Source organism: Anabrus simplex, chromosome 6, assembly GCF_040414725.1.
Source record: "Anabrus simplex isolate iqAnaSimp1 chromosome 6, ASM4041472v1, whole genome shotgun sequence".
NCBI lineage: Eukaryota > Metazoa > Arthropoda > Insecta > Orthoptera > Tettigoniidae > Anabrus > Anabrus simplex.
In genome coordinates this window covers 244141088-244162069 of record NC_090270.1, presented here as the reverse complement: position 1 = coordinate 244162069, position 20982 = coordinate 244141088, and the positions used below count along the sequence as shown (strand labels likewise).

Here is a 20982-nt window from a genome sequence, read left to right as displayed (position 1 = left end):
CAATGCTTTCTGCTTGCTGCTGATGATGATGATTGATGTTTAAACCGGCCTAACATCGAAGGCCAACGGCCCAGTGCTTTCTGAAAGTGACTCTTGTAACAGCTCGGTCTCCGAGACCTCACATCCGTAGTTATGTCATACAGTGCGATTCGTTATATTCCTCATTTGTGAAATGTTTATTTATTTACTTATTTATTTGTGTCTTTATTAAGTGGCGAAGTTAGGGCTCATGGCCGTCTCTTACACTTAACCACATATTTTAATTTTTATTTTTACAGTATTAATCTAATATATCATTGTAATCAATTACTGTTATTGCGATATGTGAGTCAGATAAGGAATTACAATAATACAATTAATTAAGGTTACTACTGATGAAAAATTATTTGATAAACAGTGTGGATAATAACAAAAAACTATCAACTTACATGCCATTCTCAGAGGACCAGGTTCAATTCCCAGTACTGCCAAAAATTTAAAAAAATGACAGGCGTACTGGCATAGGGTCAAAATTGTACATACCGAGCTCCATAGCTGCAGTCGCTTAAGTGCGGCCAGTATCCAGTATTCGGGAGATAGTGGGTTCGAACCTCACTGTCGGCAGCCCTGAAGATGGTTTTCCGTAGTTTCCCATTTTCACACTAGGCAAATGCTGGGGCTGTACCTTAATTAAGGCCACGGCCGCTTCCTTCCCACTCCTAGCCCTTTTCTGCCCCATCGTCGCCATAAGACCTATCTGTGTCGGTGCGACGTAAAGCAAATAGCAAAAAAAAAAAAAAAAAAAAAAAAAAAATTGTACATGCAGCTCACCTCTATGAGTGTACCAGAAAGGAACTGCACCATTTTGGGACAAGGACATGAGTTTACTTTTACTTTGATATTTAAAGTACAGACATTCACTTTGAATTGAAATATTGGTGATTATGTTTTACTATCAAGAATGATACTGATGGACCTATGTTTTCCAAGCGAAAATCTCGGGAGAGGAGTTTGATTTATAAAATGGTGAAAGGAAGTGTTGCACATGTTTTCCTATTGCGGCTGATAATTATTCTAAGCACCTTTTAATATGCTCAGTCGTGTGAACAATGCGTTTAGGATGCAGTTATGCAAATGTGTGTTACAGACTGCGAATACTCGGACCTTTCCGAAGTCTCTTGTTTCGTACCATAGGAACTGCAACCTTGCAAGCAATATTACTTTTAATGGTTTAATATTGCCGTTATGCTATTATGTTTTATGAATCTTAATTCAGTAATGTGTGTTTTATTAGAATGCATAGTTAATATTCAAAATTTTTGGCATTTTCTAACGTATATTTTTAATAGTTGTCCGTGGGACCTCACGTCAGTAACCCAAACTATTATTTAAAGATCTTTTTCATATAACGCAGAGTGGTTTGACAACATTTGGTGAAACAGTGATTTAGTATTGTTCAAGAACAAGAAAATGCTTCCCCTGAGAACTTCAATATTTTGATTCATCTTATTATTCCCTGGGATGAGTGAAATGTAATATATACCTACATTTATTCAGAGAGAATAAACACTTCCACCATAAGGAGGTTGCCCATGAGGACAAAGTATACTACAGGGCGCCAGGAAATGTTCTCCTCAGCACCCACGTATTGCTGCGCGAGGTGGCATCAGCAGTTAAGTTGGCAGCACGGCTGCTGCCGCTTGTATCAAAACAAAACAAACAACAAATATTAAACTTTGTACTCACCACATCAGTTCATAACAGATGCTGGAAGTCCTGTCCTTGTGTTCGAAGACAGACTTCAAGACGTCTATACATATTGTCGAAGACTTTCACTAAAGTGTCTTGCGTAATGGACTGCACATAATTAATGATATTCACTTTAAGTTCATCAATCCTTTTTCGACTGTTAAAACCGTAAGCCTACCTGTTCCCAGTACATCGTGAACTGAGGCGGTCACATGAAATTTACTTATCAAATCCCGAACGGGCACTTTGAATGAGGAAACCGCACCTGAAATTTTAGTTTCACATTTTCTGTAAACCGATCGCTTTCGCGAAAAGCGTATTCCACCAAAAAAGCTCTCTCTTCAGTAGTAAACATTACCGCCTGTATCATGTTGCACTTTTCCAATAATCTACCTGAATGCTTGCTTAATGCAATATACACTGACGATTTCGACAGCCCATAGCTAACACGTGTGGCCCCTCTGTACTCTTATCCTGTTGACTATGGCCTCTCGGCGAGCGAGGGTGACAGATAACACCGTGCTGCCGACTAAATTGCTGATGCTCCCTCACGCAGCAGCAGGTAGGGACTACGCAGATCTTTTCCTGGCGCCCGTTATATACATTTATGACTATAGAAATGATTACTCAGCATGGATCAAGAACCTCTCAAGGCTTTGAGGACCGCATTTTCCGTTAACGACTCTGATAGATTAAATCTTGAGCGGAATTCTTCGAAAAACTTAGAAATTTTTCCCTTACACCGATCATGAGGCCTATAACCTCGATGTTATCCAGTCCGTGTTCTCGTCGGTAGAAGGGGATAGTTGGTTCGTAGACATTTGTTTTCCTCGTGTACTTCACTGGGATGATTAGCATGGGATTCAAACCGAAGCGTAGGATCAATAATATATGTATCCATTGTTATTTTTGAAGGCTATCATCTCGATCCTAAGAGTACCGCCGTTCTCCGACAATCCATGGACCTCTTCGTGCACCAGCATCTCGCAATGACTGAGCGGTGGAGCTTCGTATGGCATGGCGTCTAGTAAGTTGCAAGGTTTCGCCATAGGAACAGTATCCTAGGACATGAGAAAGGGTTTCTATCTTGTTGTGGCAATGCCGACAACGGTTATTATCCTGGGACCTGCCTGGCACGACTCGAACGGCTGCGACGTTAGCGGTCATCTTTAGAGCATCACGCCAGTCATTGCAAGACAGGCCATCATGGTGTATTATCAAACTGTTCGCTGAAAGGTTTTCTTTAAATAAGATGATATCTTTGCCCTTTTGAGGAAGCTGACAACATTTTTAGAATTCCTTATCTCTCAGTAATTGTATTATTTTTTTGGAATCCAGAAAGACCATTTTTGGAATTTACTAAGCTGACGCAAGGTGGTAGGAACTTGTTACTTTCCTCAGAGAGATGCCTACTTCTCAAAATGTAAGAGATGCCATTTATTTGTAGTGTAACAAGGATGCTGACCTGTTGCAAGACAGCTTCCCACTGTGACCGGAAAAGTCCTAGACCTTTGAACTTCCTGTGTGTGTATCATACTGTCAGGTGTGTCGGCAGTAAGCTGAAGGATTTCTTTCAGTGTGCAACTGTCTGAAATGGATAAATAAATGTTAGGCATATGGAAGAATTATGACGGTGAACGTTTGTTCTTCTCCTAGGAGAGAAACAGATGACTGTGACTCCAATCCTGCATGGTTCTGTGTGTGTCAAAGGTAATTCCATTCAGAATTTTCTGGAGCTCTTCTCAGATGATCATGGCCAACGTTATCAAATGTCTCTTGGATGTCTGTTTCAAGGAAAATATTTAAATATACTGCCGGATGATGGTAACTAGTAGATTCAAACACATAAATTCTTCGTTTCTTGAAATGTTTTGCTGTATTATACGCTTAATCCATTATTTCGCATGAATTATCCAATGAGGTGATAATTTATTTATATTGTTGAAGTACGTTATCAATGTAGTGATACAAAGACTTCTTGCCATACTTTATTAAATGAAGTTAATATGAAGACTATTATAGCTGTAGTATTTTAAGATCAAATGTCTGACTTCGTTACACACCTACAACCAGTCCTGGGTTGAAGCTCTTCACTATCTATTTCTAGGCTCCATTATCGCACATTCTCTTTACATTGCTCTGGTGACTTCTAACGTATTCTACTGTCAGCCACAAATTAAAATCCCGACAGGGTATGTCGAAGGTAATGTAGATGTAGGCCTACGGTACTTGTCTGAGTGGTGGCTTAGTTAGAGCATTGACCTGCAGAACCGAAGATGGTGGGTTCGAACCTAGATCCAATTGCATTTAAAGGTGCTCAAATACGCCATCCCCATACTGATGAATTTATTGGCCAGTAGAAGAACTCCTGTAGGACAACATTTCGGACACTTTAGAGTCACTGGAAACCATAAAAGCAGATAGAGAATATCACAGATATTTTCATGTATTCAAGAAATTGTGTTACGAGAAACTTCTATTACGCTCTCAGACTCAAAAGACTCTTACAGACACTTGAAGTGCGCCTGCGCTATGAGTTGAGTGTATTGTTTCTACATTGGTTGTTCCCCCTCCTGTCCCTTCCCCTTCCCTTCTCAATCGTAGACTTGGTGGCTGGTTGTATCCAGCGTTTGGTTCTCATTATATATTTGTCGCTCTCTAGAGCATCTACTTGGAGATTCCTTTCGAACCCAAGGCTTCTGGGCTGCGAACATCGGAGCGTAAGTCGTGAGTGAATGTTACATGTGTATATTGAGTGAAAGGTTAATGCTTGTGGCCGCGAATGGGTGTGTAATTAGGTTTGAGTTGTACTTCTGTGTGTGCTGTGCTGTGTAGATGTGCGGGGTTCGTAGCCCAGGGGCCTATGGCCAGTTGAAGGCTGTTTATTTTTCTTTAATATTAACGTTTAATATTACATTCTATTACTACTTGTTTTTTCTTTATATTTCCTGGGGTAATAGATCTTTTGTTCTCTCTTGTATGTGCGAGCCCAATAGTAGTTTATTGGTTTACTTTTGAAAGAGTGCTTCGGTTATAATGTTGTAAATATGTTACCAGTGAATAAAAGACGGATGAATTTACAGATGAAACGCTCCCTAACCTCGGTCCAATTAGTTTCCTCTCTAGGCATGTTCCTATTTTCCTAAGTCCTAATGCTAGCACCTTCTCAAGAAACACACTGCAAAATTAATGCAGATTATATTAATTTGCATTAGTTATAATTAACTATTTTCATTGCAGCAAAATGTTATTGTCATTTAAGGATGAGGAAATGTTTGCAGTCTTTCAGGTATATAAAGGATACGGCACGTTTACAATTTTCCATGTATTGGTACACGTATATACATATAACTCCACATAAATTACTTCCCGGTCTTCTAGGTCTTGCAGGAAAGGTCGTCTCAGACACCTGAATGATATTGATCTGGCCTCTTTGTTGCTACTGCTCCTCGTGTGTTGTTTCAACCATTACTTTCAGAGCAGGACAGAGTTAAATTGATCCCAGCTGCTGCTACAGTTACAGCAGCTCGTTCGTGTCTACCCATTCTACAACCTGATAACAGAAAGTAAGAGATATACAGCGACAATGTTTCTATAGTATCTAACTTCAATCCATGATGCTCAGATATATTCATATTCGTACCTAAAATTATATTTACCAGATATTGTAAATCTGATGTATACAAGTCTACAATCTCATGAACATATTACACGAAAGGTGAAAAAGAAATCTTGATATCATGTCTTGCAACTTTAATTTCCTCAACGACACCAAGTTACGTTTTACAAATACCACTGTACAAAATGTAAATAGCATGAGCCTTAACTAACTGTGATTTGCTCTCATCTCTCACATTCTGATGATGAAATATTTGTCCGCGAACAGGAATCGAACCGGCTAGCCATGGTTTCAGGTCATAGAGACACACCTTAACGATCATGATTACCAGGAAGGGTGCTATTAATGCCGATCCATTGAGACATATAGCGTTCAATGCTGCCATTACAATTATTCCAGTCTCGATTAATTGTTGGTACATGAACCAGTACAGACCTTGCAATCACACAGATTTCTGATATACGTAGTTATATTCTGAATAAAAGTGTCAACGATAATGCCAAAGTTCTCGTGAAATATAAACTGAAAACAAAAGCTTCAATGAAGATTTCTTTCAGCCACCTTCTCAGTCTCACTCATTAGTTGTTAGAACTCTTTTCTATTTTTAGTTCGTGCCCCAGTGTTATTCACTGGCTTATTTGCATTTGATATGGACAAGTTCCCTTACCACTTTTCGATCTTCCTTTAGAACAGTTGGTAATTTCCCTATCCTCCAGTTATTTCAGCTCTTGTTTCAACAGTAAAGGGAATATTGCTCAATTCAAGATTAAAATAAGATCTGACGTAGTGTTGAAAGGGGATAAAATAGACTGCACATGGAAGAGGTTCCTTCCTCCTGCTTAATTCTTGTTTGAGATCTCATTGTGTACCAACCAAAGAGAGATTCCAATTAATAGTATTCAAATTAACAGGGCTAGGGAAAGCAAAATGCAGATGAAGTATATTTAATTGTTTTGGAGAAGTGGAAGAAGCATTCGAAGCTCTGCTGACAGCTGCGCAAAGAATGGGAGTAGTTATACACTAGATGGGTAAAGACCTAATTACATGGACACAGTGAAAAACTTACAAACCAGGTCATCATAAATATTGGTAAGTAACGATAAAATTGACGTTATGGAAGAATTCAAGTATTTCAGTTCGCAAATAATATTGAATAACAACATAAGTAAAGAAATTATATGACGAAAAATGTTATTGTGGACTATAGATATTGAAAACAAACCTCCTTAAAAATCCAACCGAATGCAGACTATTATAAGACACTAGCTGCCCGGGTACATTGATGAATGTGTAATTTTAAGGTACTGGGAGGAGTGAGAACGACACAATTCGGATCATTATACGAACTATTGAGAGAAGCGTCGTATATAGAAGACTTGCGGCTTATATTACCCCTATCATATATCAAGCAGTGATCACAATTACTAGAGATAAAGGAAACGGAAATGACAAGAAATTCATCAAGGCTTCTGTGCCACCGGACGCCACGATAGACAGGAGAGTCAAGATTTGAGTCGGTAGTAACGAGACTTGCAATTCATGGATACCACCACAATATTTGCAATAATAAAAATTTCCACGAGCTGTGATATGCTGTGTAACAAATCCTGTGATAGATACAATATAACTCGCTGCCAAAAGAGGGCAAAATCGTTTGTGGACTACAACAAAGTTTACTTTTAGACAGGTATTAATTTATAAGTTCAACGTTATATAAAACTTTCATGGCTTTTACATTGTATTGCTAAGGTTATAATTTAAGGACCTGTTTGTAATGCGTAAGGTTAGGTGTTAAGCAATGTGTAGCATTTGTGTTCATTTGGCTGGAATAAATTCTTATTCTTTTAGAATTTGTACTTTCTGTTAATTACCGTATGTATGAATTGATATTTTTTTAGATTTGTTTATACCGAGCTCGATAGCTGCAGTCGCTTAAGTGCGGCCAGTATCCAGCAATCGGGAGGTAGTGGATTCGAGCCCCACTGTCGGCAGCCCTGAAGATCGTTTTCCGGTTTCCCATTTTCACACCAGGCAAATGCCAGTGTTGAATTTTAAGTTTTAGTTTAGTATCATTTTGTTTCGCGTTATACTTAGTCTATATGGCAGCCAGGATTGTCTGGAAAGTAGTACATTCTTTCTTAATCGGTTTACCCTTCAGGGTCGGATTTCCCTCGGAATCAGCGAGGGATCCCACCCCTACCGCCTCAAGGGCATTGTCCTGGAGCTTCAGACTTTGGGTCGGGGGAATACAACTGGGAAGGATGGCCATTACCTCGCCCAGGCGGCCTCACTTGCTATGCTGAACAGGGGCCTTGTGGAGGGATTGGAAGTGTGGAAGGGATAGACAAGGAAGAGGGAAGGAAGTGGCCGTGGCCTTAAGTTAGGTACCATCCCGGCATTTGCTTGGAGGAGAAATGGGAAACCACGGAAAACCACTTCCAGGATGGCTGAGGTGGGAATCGAACCCATATCTACTCATTTCACTCCCGAGGCTGAGTGAACCCCGTTCCAGACCTCGTACCACTTTTCAAATTTCGTGGCAAAGCCGGGAATCGAAGCCGGACCTCCGGGGGTTGCAGCTAATCACACTAACCACTACTCCACAGAGACGGACAGTAGTAGATCCTTTCAAATAAATAATAAATATAAGCGATAACTCTTTGTCTTTACGCGTCGCGCAGTAGATATGCTGTAAAAGATTCAAACTGTCACTGGGACTGTCACCAATCAGCCCCGCGATCCCAAAAACTGTGGATTCGACACTAATATCTATCATTCTGGACATTTAATTTTTCTCTCTTTCTCACCCACCCCCCAGCAAATGGAGGCTAACATTGAACTTAAACGGCATCCAGAGTGTCACATTTCATCTTTGCGACCCCAAAAACTATAGTTTAGACTCTAATATCAATCGTATCCGATTATTTTTACATGCCAACCCAACCCCTAGGGGTATCTTACCCGAACATTATTTTTTTCCTGATAACAAATCATATGTGTACCGAGTTTGGTTGAGAGCTGTGCTGGAACATATATATAATCTCCGTTATTTTGGATATTTTCTCTTTCCCCTCTGCTCACCCCTATACCGTCCGACTCGTTGGCTGAATGGTCAGCGTACTGGACTTCAGTTCAGGGGGTCCCGGGTACGATTCCCGACCGGGTCGGGGATTTTAACCTTCTTTGGTTAATTCCAGTGACCTGGGGCTGTGTGTTTGTGCTGTCTCCAACATCCCTGCAACTCACACACCACACCTTACACTATCCTCCAGCACAATAACACGCAGTTACCTAAACATGGCAGATGCCGCCCACCCTCATTCGAGGGTCTGCCTTACAAGGGCTGTACTCGGCTAGAAATAGCCACACGAGGTTAATTAATGGGGGATGAACTTGGGAGTCACGGGTGTCACTGTTTATCTCAGTGACGCCATAACTATGGATTCGACAATATTTCTTTGTTTTTACATGTCATCCCCTCCCCATCCCCACCGCTCGGCTACAGGTGTATTACCCTAATTGCATTTGTTTCCAGATTGTAAGTCATATGTGTTCTATGTTTGGTTGTAATTGCTCCATATATTCCTAAGCTATGTGTATAAGAACCAGTATTAACGCTGAGAATTCGGTACATTTTCAGGGTCCGAAACCGATGACCAGGGTTGTCTGAAGCCCCTAAGTCGGAAACTAAATATTGACAACAAAGAAACCAGTCTGACGAGAATGTAACGTAATATGGCATACACTACTGTAGTAGCCACCTTCAGCTGTTATCGTAACTCAGTTGCTCTTAAACATAAAACCAGTTTGACAAGTATGTTACGTAACATCTCGTGCATTACATAGGTAGCGTTCAGCTGTTACAGTGGCACGTTTGCACGTAAACATAAACAGAAACCAGTTTGGCACGAATGGTGCGTGACTCGCCTGTTCTCAAAGGGAAGCTATTCATTCGGAAGAACTAGGCATACTACCTATTCTATAAACATCGTATCTCTTTGCTCTCGAAAATAACTTCCGAGGATTACTAAACGTTTGATATATAGTGGTTCGTCACATCGTTCTCTATTGCTAGAAGAAATATCTGCAGGTATACACCTAACACCCTGCATATACAGTACACACGTGAGTTGTTGAGACTAGTTCCAGTTAATGTTACTTCAACGTGAGATTGAACATTGGGGCCCCATTATATACAGTATCTGTGAAAAAGAACAATTACGGTACTTGAAGAAACTGACGTGGAATTTTTTTAAAGATCCATAGACGAAGATGGGTTGGGCACGTTTTTAGGACGGAGGACGATAATTATTTGAAAAGCTAATCTTTCGGAAATCCTATGTATGTGGAAGTAAAGATAAACCAACAATACGCTGGTTCGATGACGAAGAGGCAGAACTGAAGGTTCTGTGAGTGAAGAAGATGGAATGGAAAGACGTGGAGAGAGTGGAGGAATGTCAATAAGACTGAAGTCTTTTTCCATGATTTCCCGTTTTCATCAGGCAACTGTCGGTGCTGTACCTTACTTGAGGCCACGGTCACTTTCTTCACACTCCTAGCCCTTTTCTATCCAGCCGTTACCATAAACCTATCTGTGTTGGTGCGACGTAAAAACCAAATTGTTAAAAACTGAAGGGTAGAAGAAAAAAAAACAGTCCTTGACTTTTCTAAGAGTGACTGTTATGTTACAATTTTAATAAATTACCTTCCAGAAAAAATAATTAGTCACAGAAAAGAGTTCGCCGTGCGGTTAGTGGCGCGCAGCTGTGATCTCGCATCCGGGAGATAGTGGGCTCGAATCCCACTGTCGGCAGCCCTGAAGATGGTTTTCCGTGGTTTCCCATTTTCACACCAATGAAATGCTGGGGCTGTACCTTAATTAAGGCCACGGCCGCTTCCTTCCCATTCCTAGGCCTCTCCTGTCCCATCGTCGCTATAAGACCTATCTGTGTCGGTGTGACGTAAAACAAACAGCAAGAAAAAACGCACATTTTCTCACCTTTAACGCAAAGTACTACATTGTCGATCTGACAGTCCAAAGTTCCAGAGCTGGAATTACCCGGCCGCAGACAGCCGTGAACACTCCTCTGCCATTATTCTGTTAAGTGTTCACACTGCATATGTCAATCAGTGCCTCAGAGTAGGGATCGGATAGCTGTAATTCTATGATGAACCAGTATGTTACGTGCCAGTAGTTATCAGCAAATTTATGAACCAGTGGAATGGCATGCTAAAAAAGAGTATTATCTAACTTCCCTGCTTCTTCCCGCCAACAGCCAGGATACTGTTATACTCAGTACGCAATAATATCCCCATCTATCGGAGATGAGTGGCAGCAGAAGAGAGAAATCAGAACGAACAATGGTTAGTTTAATGTTATTGTTGATCACGATATTTCATATGTGATTCGTCTGAGGGAATGTTTTCTAACAGTCGAAGAAAATGTATCAGAAATTATAGGCTTAATTTTCCTCAATTTGTCACTAGCATCTACTGAAACGTCATGAGTGAAGTGTAGGAAACGAGAAACTTGAAACAAGGGACAGTCCGGTAACTGTCAACTTGACTTCAATAATTCTTGGCAACCGATACATTGGGATAATTTCCCTGGAATTATAGGTCACTTCGACTACATCCATATTACAATAACTTGTCCTGGTCGTCAGACGGCTGTCACATACATCATCTGTTAGGGATTCATTTGTTACATTTAATGCCAAGCAAGCACACATAATAGTGACACTAAAAAGTGGGTTGAGTGTGCGATTTTTTTTTCTTCGGATAATCGTCACAATAATTCAGGTAAGTTTTTTCGGAAAGTGGGAGATAGGACTAAGAGAGAAGAACTGTGGCCATAATAACGGACTCCACTCTTTGCCTGACGTAAAAATGGGGAGATCCAGTATTCGGGAGATAGTAGGTTCGAACCCCACTTTCGGCAGCCCTGAAAATGGTTTTCCGTGGTTTCCCATTTTCACACCAGGCAAATGCTGGGGCTGTACCTTAATTAAGGCCACGGCCGCTTCCTTCACACTCCTAGCCCTTCCCTGTCCCATCGTCGCCATAAGACCTACCTGTGTCGGTGCGACGTAAAGCAACTAGCAAAAAAAAAAAATAAAAAAAAAAATAAATAAAAAATGGGGAGACTACGGAAATCAATTTTCAGGGCTGCCGATGGTCGCTTCGAACGTATGATCTCTAGAATGCAAGCTACATCTATATATCCCGTACATCTCATTCATTTACACAGTAAAGTAGATTCATCTTCCTCTCCCAGAAGCTATTTCGATTACACTCGTCGTAACAGTACTGTAAACAAAGCTACACTTCCTCTTACGGACGCGTGTAGCTTTAGTGTTGATAATATGAGATTTTATTTCCATCGAAGGCAATATTCTTATCTGTGGACAAGCGATGCTTATGCTTGGCCATATTTGAGTAATGTTTAGGAAGACGACAGTTGACTTACGTTGACGCACGTACCGACGAATTCCATTGGTTACGACAAGCAAAGAGTTGCAAGGAAGATACTTCCATTTCCATTTTCGAACCAGAATTGAAACTTTAAACGACGTCTAGCTGAACACCGGCTGATCCTTGTTTATGCAGTGGAAGATCGTGATCGATTTAGATGTTGTTTAGGTAGACGTTGTCTAAGGCTTAAAACTAGTCATCGTTTCTGCAGTCGGCCCTAAACCTCTAGCAAGGATAGATAAGAGAAATTAAGAGAATAAAGCAAGAAAGAGTGAAATAAAAGAAATAATGTTTTAATATTACTCCATGAGCATCAGTTTATCACCATCTCAGAACCTTGCAATATCCATGACTGCATAACGAATGTCAAAGACTAGGAGCGTTTTATCATTTGAAACGATCCATCCCTAGAAATATATTTCAATTACATTTAGAAGTATAGAAATATCTACAGAATCAGAGTCTTGAATACGACAGAATAAAGTGCATTTATTGCGCTATGGCTACCTCGACACAAACACTTGATGCGTTATGAATATCGTAAGGCATCTTTATTTAAAGAAATCCTCTTACGACTTGCCATAAAAGAAGTCTAAGATTAACCACTTGCTTCTCCACAAAATATGTTTTAATAGAAAAGACTTGAAGAATTCCGGAAATGAACTGCATACTGAATTGATTTCCATTCGCGTGTTCTCAATACGGCACGTGCCATCAGCAACATCAGTAATAAATGCAGAATAAAATAGCATATCGTGTTCATCAGAAATATCCAGTTAATAGCGCCAGTTACGCACTTACTTCTTTCTAGAGGACTCTCTCTCTCTCTTTGGTCGGTTAAAGAAATACACAATTTTTTAGTATAATCCCCCAGGCTAGCATATCATACCTAACAAGAATGTTCAATTCGTGGCAAGTCGTCTGTGTGTTTTCCCAGTTTGATGGTACAAAAGGATACTATTCCGCGTTGCTCGAGGATAAAGAAATGGAAGAAAGTTGGCTTCTGTACTATACATAAATTTCAATTCATTATAATTACAGGCACTTTGAAGACATTATAAAAGTATAGGTTATCAGAAAATGAACGGTAGAGATTTAACGTATTAGTTCATGTTCAGTACATATAGAATATAATGAAGAGATGTTAAGCACTAAACAGAAATGGCCAATTGGACCCCATTGGGGTATGAACCCACTGTTTTACAATTTTGCGTCTGTTGCTTTTACTAATTGAGCTGTAGTAATCTAGCTGAGTCTATATTTGTTCTGTCGGAAAGGATCTAATCTATAGGTCTGTCACTACTGCCATCACAACCGTACAGTGCCCGCAAGTCGCCCGTTGTTGGCCAATTCAACGGATATTTCATTTTCACGACCACATTGTACTCACAATGAATTTTCAACGTACGCTATCAGTGGTGTTCAGTACCTACACTGAGTGGCCAAAAGTCACAGGAAGCGGTGTCCTATTAGAAAATGTGCCGTGCCTGACCCCTGAGCGTTGCGGCTAGCTGCGGCGTAGCTGAACAGTCTGTTACAGACACCACTGTCATCAAGATGGCAACATGTCCCGAGTAAACCGACTTCCAGCGTGGGATGATCATTGGCGCACGGCGCATGGGTCATATCATTTGCGGAGATTACACGCGAATTCGGGTTTCCGAGGTCAACAGCTTCGAGGGTGGATCTTCACTATCGCAGAGAGAATGTTACCGCCACGTAAACCACCGCACGGGAAGACGACATGTGTTTAACGAACGGACATCACGTCACCTCCGCAGAACCATACTGGGCGCTCGACGGACTATTGTGAGTCAGACCACCGCTCTGTTGAATGCTGGGAGTTAGGAATCCATTTCTGCCAGGACTGTAAGGAGGCAAATTCACCGCATAGGCTTCACCAAGCGACGCCCAACTTGTGTCCCTTTGCTGACACCTCAAAACAGAGCTCAACGACGAGCATGGGCCCGAGAACATCGTCCATGGACCATGTAACAGTGACGACGTGTGGTATGGTCGGATGAATCCCGGTTCCAGTTGTATTGAGCTTATGGGCGCGTGAGAGTGTGGTGTATACCCCATGAATCTGTGGATCGTGCTTGTCAACAAGGTTGTGTCCAGGCGGGAGGTGGCTCAGTTCTGGTCTGGACGGTGTTCTCATGGTCGCAATTAGACCCCGCTTCCGGCTGCAGGGAGCACTGACAGGTGCACGTTATGTGGACGTTCTTTCAGACCATCTGCATCCCTTTCTGGCCCTAGAGTACCCTGATGGAGATGCCATGTTTCAACAGGACAGTGGCCATGTCACCGCTCTGTGGTGGCACGCAGGTTGTTGAAGGCGCACTCCAATGAAGTTACGACCACGGATGGGCCCTCCAGATCCCCCATCTTAATGCAATCGAACATCTATGGGATGGTGCTGATGCTGGTGTACGATTCATAAACTCCGCACCAACTATACAAGACCGACTGCGGCTAGCAGGGCATGATGTTTGAGTCCAGATCCCTCTAGAACGATTCCAACACCTTGTAGAGTCGGCGCCTCGCCATATTGCTGCCCGTTTGAGGTCTCGCGGAGGAGCAAGTCGTTATTAATATCACATTCAGTGCCTTCCTATGATTTTTGGCCACTTGGTTTATAGTACATATCGAAGACTTTCTTTGTTGTTTAGAACGGGGACGCTGAGGAAGCAATACCCCTATAGTTCGTGAAGTGAATGATAATCGTTCCCGTGACCTATTATTACTAACTAGCAAATGTACCTGTGCTTCGCCACGGTATTCTACAATGTATACGGATTTTTACATAAATTACTGTACTCGCAGTGATTAAGATTATATTACTCTGCATGTCTCCTAACGTTATACGAGAAACACCACGGGGTGGTCCCCATACGTTGCTCCAGTTGTAAGATACCCGCTGGAGAGTTTTGATGATAATGGCTGGCCACGTTTCCTGCTGCCATTCAAAATCGAGTTTGGGAGTTTCTACTATGACGGCAATCTCACTTGCTACTGTCGTTCAAAATCGAGTTGGGGAGTTTTCCTTATAATGACAGGCCCCTTTACCTAATGCTGTCACAATTGAGTTGGGGAGTTTTGATTATAATCAAGAAATGCAGCTCTATCTAGCGTATAAGTGATCGAGGCACGACAAAATGTCATTGCTCCAAAGTTGTACATCTCAACAAATTAAGCAGAGATTGAGCTATCTGTTTCGTGATACGACTTACCGATTAGCCACAAATTACCCGAAACTAATGTCTGCAATGTCATTACAATTGACTCCATATTTCGAAACTTTTGGGGGAAATAAATTACACTTTTGAACAGCTTGGAATTTTTCATCAAAGGAAAGGGTGTCCAAGTTTCGGGATTAGCAATCGCATACACGTGGAAATTAAGAATATAACACAATTAAGAAAGGCGAAATTAATTGAAAGTAGGATAATAACTTAGGACAGCTAAGTAGGACAAATACGTAAATACCAATTGGATATATTGGAAAAAATGAAATGTCCCTCACTAAATTGTGATGATATGAGTTACTGTTTTAAGATGCGGTAACAGATAAAAAATTTAGGCTCAGGAATACTCAGGTAATCAGATAAGAAGATGACTTATTGTGTTATTACTTAAGCCTAAAGAGGCAAGGCGGAGGCAATAAATTAAAGCAGAAAACGTAATTCCAGAAAACACCTTACGGTGTGAAATAATGGGCTAGATTCCGCGGTACTGTTCAAATATTGACAGCCACCCTTAGTGCTATTCGAAAACGATTGTTACCTCCAACAGTATTCCGCAAATATCCTGCAGAAGGCAGTTTGACGTCTCTCTCGCCTTCTACCCAACGAAAATCTACGAGTTTACAAGAATGATGACGAAAAAGGCAGTACATTACTTCTCTGCTGGCAAGCAGCCAGAGACGTTGCCATAGTAACCAGTAGAATCTTTGTCGGTCTGAGAGGGTGTTCGTCACTCGACGCAGAGCATGAAACCCATACAAAATATCATTTCTTTTCGTGAAATAAATTATGAAGTTAACAAAACTATTTTAAATGATGGGACGTTTCACATGTAGTCGACATATCAATAGTGTATGAGAAAATGTCAAATAACACGTTTGATACTCCGATAAACGCATAGTTTCTTCGTGATTTTTAAATAATATTCATATCAAACCTTAACCCTGGATGAGTATACTCTAAATGTGAAGTTTGGCCGAAATCTACCCAGCCGTTTCACCGTGATTGCGGAACAAACAGACAGAAAGACACGAAAGCTAAAACCAACTGATTCGGTCTTGAGTTGATTTAATATATCTGAAAAATTGTCAAAATAAACGAATCACAGTCAGCGGACCCCCTACAACATTATTTATATATTGTAGATATTGTTATTATTGTGAAATTACTAGCGTTTCGCAAAACTCTGTGACGCCTAGGCTATAAGTCATATAATGGAGTCTTTGCCCAAACGCGGGCTATGCGTAGTGTTCTGGGTTTACTTGGTATGTTAGTTGTTATCTAGGGTCGGAGGCTAGAGTTGTTGGGAATAGGTGGTAGTGGTGAGTGTTGGTTGCGCTAGGAATGGGGCGAGCGAGCTGGGATAGGTTGATGACTTTGACTGGTTGCGGAAGATTGCGAGAAAGAGCGTTATAATGAAGTGGAATAGAAGGGAGGTGTGATAGAATTATTGTGAAATATTATAGGTCCAATCCAATCCATGTTGCAACTCCCTGCCAGCGAGGGGCACCAGTAGATGATTGAAAGGTGGGACCTCCGACCTTGACGGTCCTATGTCCCATATCAATTGGTTGAACCGTCTTGGTTTCAAAAATTTTGTTGTTGTGCTACGTTGTTTCTACTGTAGCTGCAATGATTCCAGTATTTCAAAGAAGATTGGAATGATTTCAAATGTGGAGTTGTTGAAATGTGGTGGTGGCGATTCGTTGGACCAGAATTTGCGGGCAAGGGTTGTGAGACTACTAGCATTTTTGGAGGCGTTTGCCATCTGTCTAGCTAGCTTGAGGTCTACAGGAGGGTAATTAGGGGTGCGGTTTACTATTAAGGCATACAGTGTTTCTGGGCTGAGATAGATCTTGGGTTTAGGGGATACTTGACTTAATTTGTACTTGTTAGAAGAGAGAGGAGGCATTTGAGGAGCTCTCTCATGATAAGAGTTTTCGGGTGTATTAAATGGCTATTGTTTTGTTTGAGGTTTAGGTCTAACAGTGACGGTATTTTTGAGTGTGGTGCCTTAGGGTGAAGGTGCTTGATACCAAGGTAGTGGGCCTTGAATGCTTTTTTGAAGAAGGAGCAGTCTGGGTAGGAAGCAGCTTGTTTTCCTTGATAGCTGGCACATTATGGTTGATCTCGTGGGACTGGACAGACGGAATGGTGATGATGATCCCCGCATCTGTTACAGCGGGTCTCTTTAGAGAGTTTTGCGGCAGAATTATTTAACTATAGGCAGTTGTAGCACACGAAGATTAAGGAAGTTTGCGGAGAAGGTTTGCTTAAGGTGGTATGAGTTCGATTCTTAGTAGGTGCAATTTTAGGGCTATAAGAGGGAGAGATTTGCGATTTGGGTATGGATAACGGCTGTTGATGAGTTTCTGGTGACAGAGTAACAGCTTGGATGTTTTGAGAGGTTGTTGGTTGGGCAATTTGAATGTTTGAGCGTTCTTTTGTTTAGTGTTGATTGGTTTTCCTTTGGATTCTTTGGTTTTGTGGAGCCAGGAAGGGTGAAAATTTGCAATTCATTTGCAGATAACGTTTGTTGTGGAGTTTCTGCTGAGGAAGTATCAGTTTGAGTAGTTTCAGAGGTTGTAGATTGGGTAATTTTGATATTCACTTGGACTTCCTTTTGTTTGGTTTTGATAGGCTTTCCTTCGGTGATTTCTCTGGTTTGAGTGAAGACTGTGCGATTAGGTAGGGGTGAGGTTTGAGTGCTCGTGTTCTCTAGGGACGGTGGTGATATAGTTTGAGCGCCACAGTCACGTAGTTCCGGAGTATACTGCGATAGTTCTTCTTCTTCTTCTTCTGCATCTTCGAAATCTCCATTTTATTTTTCCTCTTCTGGCGTTTTGTGATCGGGGTGAGATTCAAGAGGGTCCTTGAGTGCAATCAGTATTTTTAGGAGGTCTGTCAAGTGATTTTCTCGGATAGGGGTTGTTGTGTGTCCTTCGCGATCTCAGCTCTGCGCCTGATAGCTCCGCAACACGTCGCAGCCCGGATCTTTCCAGACTCTACGAGGTGACTGCAGTGCGCTTGCTTATGACGTCAGACAGCGCTATAAAAGGATCAGCATTCCGCTACTTCCCAGGACTCCCCAGTGTCCAACACCAGATTACACTGAAAGTCGAACACGGAGACTATCCCTCTTAAACATGTGTATCGAACAGGTGGACTGAATTCTGGTTGTGAGGTTTCACCTCTGGCACTGCCTCACCTCCCGCTTCCTGTTGTCACGTCGAGCCCCGATGCCAGTATTCTACTCATCCGTCAGTCCTCACTTACGCTCCGACATCAACATTAGTATTCTACTAATTGTGAATATTTATGTCAGGTCCTGACAAGCCTACGGCAATTACTAGCATTCTGTTAGTACGAACTTTCATTGCAAGTTACACTAATAATTCTACAAGGCAGATAGTTTTCGACTATCTTGAACTCTCCTTTATTTGACAGACTATCTCCTCAAGATAGATTCGTGTGTATAAAGAAGTCTCATGTGTATAAGTGTATATTTCAACAGACCCTCAGTCTACTGTTAATATCATCGCTAATTGCGTACAAGTTCATCCAGCTTCAAGAGACGTTTAGTTATATTTATGTACATATTGTGTAAAAAACTTATTGAAGCAATACATTTATGTTGTGTTTCAGTATACCGAATCCTTATATACAACAGGGGTGATCATTAGAATGTTGTTAAGTGTTTCTTCTATGTAGGCAACGTGGGTAGGGATGAGATCCCTGCTGGCGTTGAGTACTGTGAACCGATTCTGAGGCATAGATCCTGCGGCGCCGAGAGGATGTGCAGCTATTTTGCATTTAGGTGAGATTGGAAAATTTGAATTATTGCAGACATATTCAGATGAGTACTCAAAGTTTTGGTCGGCTAATTCTGTGATGACGCTAAGTACTGAGTCGGATTTATGAGAAATTGCTTCCGACGGGGACCTACTGGAGTATTGAGAAGAGAAACTTTTGGGGAGGAGTGGGATTTTTGGTGTAGGCAGTGTAACTTCTGGTAGAGTAAATTCTGGTTGTGGCTGGAACAGGAGCCCCGCTACTCAATCCACAGGCCTTGTTGCTATATCTTAGACTTTTTAGGCATTGTAGGAATTATCTTGGAGGCGTTGGTTAGGGAAGAGTTGGGAGGAGTGGCAATGAAATACTGGAAGGTCAAACGCTTTATAGCTGACCGGGTTAGGTGTGCTCAACTTGTTGCCGAAGTCGTGTCAGGCTAGTTACATGTACGTAGATTACTCCATGGGCAAGGCACGAACTCAGGACACTAAGTTGACGTGACAAATTGCTCTTGTGCCACCAGGATAGCCTGTACCTGTAGAAGTCTCCGTTAACTATATAGGCTAGCGGCTGCTAGCGTCGAAGCGGTGCCCTTGGCGGGCGTCTCCGTCGACTAAGTAGGCTAGCGGCTGTTAGCGGCGAAGCGATGATCTTGGCGGGCGGTAGGCCGGAGTCTTGCTTTTGTGTAACCTATCTTCAAAAGATAGGTGATGTGAGTAGTACCGATACCGGTGCTCTCTTGGCGCTCCCCTGTCGGTCTTATATGTGTGTGTTTGTTGTGGTTGTTTTAATGTGAGGTTCGGTTTGAAAAATGAAAATCCACAGCCGATTTCCAGTCATTCGACCGGGTCAGGAATGAATCTAACGGCGAGGATACAAACTGTGCGGGCTGCCGAAGCCTGTCGCACTCCTCTGGGGCAATGATTAGTGAATGGCAGATGAAATGAAATGCTATTGTAGAGTGTTGCTGGAATGAAATATGACAGGGAAAACCGGAGTACCCGGAAAAAACCTGTCCCGCCTCCGCTATGTTCAGCATGAAGTGACCGGGATTTTAACCACGGAACCCAGCGGTGAGAGGGCAGCGCGTTGCTGCCTGAGCCACGCAGGCTCTCTGAGGTTAAGTTTGAGGTAGTTTAAATATGTTTGTGGTGTGTGTATGTTTAGGTGAGACGTCTCGGCGGTGTGGGGGTAGCGTGCCTGCGTTTTTACCCTGAGGCCACGGGTTTGATTCCTGGCCAGGTCAGGGATTTTTACCTTGGTCTGAGGGCTGGTTTGAGGTTCACACGGCCTACGTGATTACAATTGAATATCTATCTGACTGTGATATGGCGGCCCTCGTCTAGAAAGCTAAGAATAACGGCCGAGGCTATTCGTCGTGTTGACCACACGACACCTCATAATCAGGTCTTCGGGATGAGTAGTGGTCATCATAGACCTTCGGGGCCGTTGCGCCGTGGGGTTTAGTTTTGGTATGTTTATATGGATGTTAAGTGGACGTGTCGGCCTGATTCGCACGTTACATGGTGGCACAACATTTTCTGGAAATACGGGACGTGGTAGACCTGAGAGGCTGCCCATCTGCGCACAAACTACGCTCGATGTTGCTTTAGGTTTGCAACTGAACGATCTCACATTATTTAGCGCATAATTTTGTTGAATAAATTTAACGAAGATATTGATGGAAAGCAGTGAAATTGTCGGCGGTTAGCGGTGTACCTCACCTCGGCGATCTCCTACCTTTCTAATGCTTCGAAGGTTTGAGGAAGGGTGTTTACAGTTGCATTAGAAGGCTGCGTATTGGTGAGGGAATTCTTGTCTACTACTGCAAGACATTTATGTGGGACAATCTCGTCACGCAGCACTAGCGGAGGTGTATACCACCACATGTATCAATTCCTGTCTTTGGTTTTTATATAAATTACTAAGTTTCATATCGAAACTATAGTTAAATTCCATCGATGGTGAATATTAAAATATTTAAGTTCGTATGCTTTAGTGAGAATCACTGAAATAAAATATCGAATTACTGTACTTGACGAACTATTGAAAATCATAAATCGTGAATATTTGCAGCTCACTCTTAGTGTTCAAATGCCAATTCTTCTAAATTATCTGTATAGA

At 41.8% G+C, this 20982-nt stretch overlaps 1 pseudogene; it reads left to right on the top strand.

The window, feature by feature from the left end:
* Positions 1 to 2211: 2211 nt before the first annotated feature.
* LOC137501296 (ATP-dependent RNA helicase p62-like) overlaps positions 2212 to 20982 on the top strand; it is an 83625-nt pseudogene continuing 64854 nt past the window's right edge.